Source organism: Brienomyrus brachyistius, chromosome 1, assembly GCF_023856365.1.
Source record: "Brienomyrus brachyistius isolate T26 chromosome 1, BBRACH_0.4, whole genome shotgun sequence".
In the NCBI taxonomy this organism is placed as follows: domain Eukaryota; kingdom Metazoa; phylum Chordata; class Actinopteri; order Osteoglossiformes; family Mormyridae; genus Brienomyrus; species Brienomyrus brachyistius.
In genome coordinates, this window is record NC_064533.1 from 24,178,693 (window position 1) to 24,184,334 (window position 5,642).

Genomic DNA, 5,642 nt, shown 5'->3' on the forward strand with positions numbered 1-5,642 from the left:
CAGCTGAGCAGAAATAATGAAGCCCTAACTTGCGCCCGTCACCGTATCTGAGTCAACAGACTGAAAGCACGATTCATTGCAGCTTATTTCATTACGCATTACTTTGACCGCATATTCAGCTGAGTTCCACTGTTATCGTCGATATTTTGACTATTTTCCATACCCTTCACATTATTGGATAATTTCAAAAGGATATTTTCCTTTTGTTAATCCTGAATAATAAAAGCCAATGTAAAGACAGAAAAACATTAAGGAACATCCACTGCACGGCAAGGACAACAGAGTTTGAAAAACCCACAGGAAGTTTTTTTTTATGTGGATCCACAAACAGTTAGTAATTTGGCCCTTGGAATAACTTAATTTCATTCCAGTCACTTTTTACAAATAAAGAATTGCAAGGGGAAATCGCACATGCAGCGAAACCATGATTGATTCCATGCGATATTTGCAAGAGTTGTTTAAAATCCAACAAGAAATCGATATTAAAATCGACGATAGAATTAGGCTGGCGTCTAAGGTACAATGCATCAGGAAAAAAAAACGCCGATCGCCCAGTGGGGGAGGGGGCGTTCCTCACAATATAATTTTGTAGAGCTGGGAGGTGAATCGCGCGGTCTGGATTCTGTCAGTAGTACGTGGGTTGGTGACCATGCAATGGCAGAAACTGACTTTGTGTGTAATTAACATATTTGTGTTATTCAATTGGTACTTTAAACTGGCAAGATTAAAAAGCCCAACCTTTCAATTTCAGTGTCATGACATGCCTGTCTGTCCCTTCCTGTTCCTGCATGGCCAGCAAATGTTGTGGCTGTACGTCCTACTGCCGCCTCTTGATTTCATTAAGTCCAGCTGTTTTCCCTGACATGTGATCTGTCAGTTGTTATGATCCACACCTGCCCGGGTGTGTAAGCCTCGCTTTGAGTGTACATATATGTTCATACTTGTGCCTTACCCATTAGTCTGGTCATTATAGATACTGATATTAGTCTCTGTATTTGTTAATGCTGTTCTGTATAGTTAGTATTTCCTGTTGCATTGTATCTCACCCCTGGGACTATGTACGGTCTTAGTCCCCCTTTACTCTTCCTTCCCACCTCTCGTTTGACACATTGCTGTCCTTTTGTTTGTCTTCTTGTGGTGTTCAAATAAAACCCCTTCAGTTTATCCAAAGGCCTGCATTGTCTGGATTGCCCTTCTCCTTCGCCTGACAGCCACGCTTATGGAAACGTTAAGTTGTTTAGGAACAATGATTATTATATGCAAATGTCTGAATCTGTCCTGGGATGGACTGTCGTCCTATCTGGAATATCTTTTTTTTCTCACCTATACTTTGTGGGACGGACCAACTTGCCCAAGGTAAGCAGTTGTAAGACAGCTGGATAGAAGGAGGAGCCATATTCACATATGTACCGATGTTTACGTCTGATGTAGTGGTTCTTAAACACTGAAAGTCCCACGAACACAGACGATTTGCCATGAACTGTAGGACAAATGCAATGTGTGCAGCTTTTACCTAGGAGACACAAGGACCCTTTCATGTCCAGCCTGGTGCCAGAGGAACCACATCAATATGTGCAGCATGCAGTGGTGGGAGTGTCTCATGTCTGGCTCTGAAAGCATGAGGCATAGCAGGATGGTTGGTGCAGTAAATGGCACAAACACACAAGCCTGAATCCCACGCCTTAACAGAAAGATGACCAAGAGCACCGAGTCCTGTTTGCATCATAAAGATTCATGGCAGATTCAGGGCCCCCAGCACTTTACAGGAGTCATTGAATATATAAAAACTGGAAGTGTGGTTGTGTGAGGTGGTGAGTGTGTGTGTGTGTGTGTGTGTCGGGGGGGAGTTGGGCAAAGTGATGTCATGGTTTCATTATGACACAGCTTACAACAGTCTACAGTATAATATGGGCCATAATATATTAATGCATAGTAGACTGATATTTTGACTACTTTTACAGATATGCCTTATGTTACAGATGGTGATTACAACCCATGCAGTACTAGTATAACTGATAGGCAATACTTAAGTGTAGACCAGTGGTAGTTCCAGCTTTTATGGCACATAAAGCCATAAGTGAAACCCCCCTTCAACACCCCCCACCCTCTCCCAACATAAAAAAACAAACACCATTCAGTACAAGATGTCACTTTTATTAAGAAATTTGGAACGATTCAAATATGTCATGATATATTTAAAGATTATTTTACTAATTGCTTTTGTACTGTACAAAGTTAGAAATGGGGCTGCCAGCGGGGCGACCTGACGTCAGCCGCCCCGCCCCCCATCTCGTACTTTTTAGTGGTAATTTGTCTAGTTGACAAACTAGAATCAGGGCACCCACGTTAATTGACCCACACTGTCACATGATATCATTGACGTGATGTGCGAATGGACCATAGAAAACCGATCGCGAAAATATCACAACTTTTTTTCGTTTGTGGAGGCGCCCCAGGCAAGATGCTGTCCGTGTTGCCTGTACCTAAAGCCGGCAGTGGCGTACACTTCTGCAAAAGACAGCAAAATTTATAAACAGGTGGTTGGAGATCATCATAAAATGGTCCAGGAATATTTATACACTAGATCTTCATCCACTTATCTTCTATATAGCTGCTCATCTAGTACCATATGAAACAAAGCACCTGTCTCAGAATGCCTGTCCATTGCAGGGTATGCACGTATGCACACACACACGCACAATGGGCAATTTTTGCATTGCGGGAGGAAACCAGAAATCCACATAAATGGAAGAATCCTCGCACAATCCACACATATGGATTTCAGCCCTGAACCCCCAACCTGGAAGCGTACCGTGTTACTCACCGTGCCACTGCCAACTAAAACAGAAACTGGTAAACTCAAAATGGAAAAGCGTAAAAGTAGCCTAAATCACGCGACAAGGTGAATTCCAACAGACCCGGGTTTTATTTCCCCTTTTTAGGGACAGACGGGAAGACACAGAGAGAAAGAATAAAAGAAAAACAAAAGGTAAACTACACGTCAGCACCAATCCCCTCTGCTGGCGACATGCTCCAGTAAAAATTACCAGGCGAAACAAAAGCGGAACACACCAGTATATACAAAGGTGCGCGAGGACATGCGGAACAAAAACCAACACAAACTGGTTTAACAGGAATGGTTACCTGGCTCTCCCAGGTGGAACGGACAGCTCCCACCCCGATTCAGTCTCGTCAATATATCGTCAATATATATAGCGCGTCTTTAAAAGATATAAAGTAGTCCATTAGTCAGCTAGGGAGTATATATAGAACACAGACTGGTACTGGTAATAAAGATTTTGTCCTCCAAAATAACGACTATATTTTGGTGTTTGTATAGTCGTTACGTACATTGCGAATGGTACTTACGTGCTGTTAAAATACGTACACAAACTTAGGCCACTTAAAAAAATGGTTCTCGTCCCCTCCCGACCCGCCGAAATGCCTCCGACCCGAATTTTTTTAATTTTTTTATTTCGTTAAAATCGCATGGAAAATGCCCAAGAATGACGAAATTTGAATTTCCCGCGCATTCCACATCGACGATTGATCCACATTGTGTAATCCTAGTCTTGGAATGGTTTCATGAACCTAAATTTGTCTCTACCTGAGATGGGCTGGTGCAAAGATTTAAATCTGGGGAAGTGATGTGGTACATGTTCTTAAGTACTTGTTTGTAGAGTTGCATTTCCTTGTTCAACCATTCAAGTTCCTGTATTTTGTAAATTCCTCGTGTTTTAACATGTTTTAATACACTTTCTTTCTAGATATATATTTTAAAATCTGGTTGTTCATTTAGAATGGGAATGACAAACAGAATATTGGTTTCAAATAGTATCATTTTTATATTCACGAATGAAACATCAGCATAAAGTATCCAAATCCATAGTTGGGAAGGCATTTATGAGATACACATGGATCAAGGAATTTACATTCTTGTATTTTCTTACATTTAATATATTTGAAACGCAACAAACTGGAAGAACTGAGGAGGCGTACTAAGTAGGTCTGCTCTCTTCCGTATGTATTTTCAAATATGTATTTTCTTACATATTTGAAAGTCCAGTCAATCAAAATTTGTAAAAAAAATAATAAAATAAAAATCCCGCCCGCCCTACCCACCCCTCCAATAAAAAAGGACGAGAACCATTTTTTTTTTTAAGTGACCTTAAATATAAATATCTTTCATTCAAGGGGCGGCATGGTGGTGCAGTGGTTAACACTGTTTCCTCACACCTCTGGGACCCGGGTTGGAGTCTCCGCCTGGGTTACTGCGTGCGGAGTTTGCATGTTCTCCCCTCCAGGTGCTCTGGTTTCAGGCATGCTGAGGCTGACTGGGCTTGGTGTGTGAGGGCTGGCCCCCCATCCTATCCCGAATAGTCTCCGGACCCCCCCCCCCCGGCGTCTTTGGATCTTGTTTTGGATCTTTCATTCATTGCCAAAATACGACATTCGGTCATAAATAACGTTATCGATGTAGTTATCGTGCTGTCAATTGAATTGTTTAGCCTATGTGTGGAGTTTACATTTCCTCTCAATTCAATTTAATTTAAATAACACACAGTCGTCCCAAGGCGCTTTACATGGATGTGATTTGATAAATTAAACATCATTAGAGAGAGTAATACAGGATGGGTATAGGAAGGAAAGAAATGAAATAAAGAAATCCAGATGACAACGGAGGATAGGAAGCAAAAACTCTCAAATAAGGAGAAAAAAAAACTCTGGGGGCCCAAGGTCAACTGGCTGCCCAACCCCCCTGGGCATACTAACATTACTGAAAACAGAGAAGAGTGGACATGCTTGCTAAAAGCTAGATACAAGCTAGCACTGTGTTGGTTTCTTTTTACAGCAATAAAGTTAAATAAAACATAATAAAAAAACTGCAGTTTGGTTAACTGGTGTCGCTAAATTATACAGAGTGTCAGAGCCGGCAATCATATAGCGGACATAGGCAGCCATCTTGGCCTCTTCGGAGGGGATGCCGTTAGTGACGCTTGCTGCTGTATTGCGACCGACTGAGTGCATGCCCTGCAGTAGAGTTCCTTCCCATCCAGGGTGCCCCCTGCTTTGTAATCTCTGCTGTCTAGGAGCCACTCTACGTTCGTAGCGTTCCCCTCTGGATTGACTTGACTGATGGTTCACGATTTATTTAAAATAAAGTAATTACAAAAGCTTAGCTTAACGATGTTCTGGTAACCGAAAAACCGGAAGTCCCTCAAAAGAAGGGGTCCCATTAACAACATGGGAATTAAAACTACATAAGCGTAAATGATTGCATACAAATGAATACAGAATACAAACGTATATAAAAAATATGTAATACGCAACTCAATATGTTTTGTAACATTAATTAGTTTGTCTCGTGTCAAACCTTAGGGTTATTTACGACATTCGTAACCCTGTACTGGATAAGACCATATGAAAAATGTGTGGATGGCTGGATGGACCAAAAGGAGAAGCATGTCTGTGTTTCTCAACTCTTGCAGCTGGCAAAGAAGTATCAAGTACCCCAGGCTCGTCAGAGCTTTCATATTTCATGTTTAGTAGCCACTCACAGAAACTGCGGGACCTTCAACCTACTAAAGAGTAATGCATAATACACCAATAAAAATCCGGTGTATTCTTGGACCACGGGTGGT

The 5,642-nt window shown here is 41.6% G+C and overlaps 1 long non-coding RNA gene across 1 annotated transcript; it reads right to left on the reverse strand.

Annotated features, from left to right (window-relative positions):
- Positions 1 to 2,133: 2,133 nt before the first annotated feature.
- LOC125704974 (uncharacterized) lies at positions 2,134 to 3,072 on the reverse strand. Its single transcript, XR_007381310.1, has 2 exons — positions 2,825 to 3,072; positions 2,134 to 2,508 (listed from the first exon to the last, which is right to left on the reverse strand). It is a non-coding gene; the product is annotated as an uncharacterized LOC125704974 (long non-coding RNA).
- Positions 3,073 to 5,642: the final 2,570 nt, after the last annotated feature.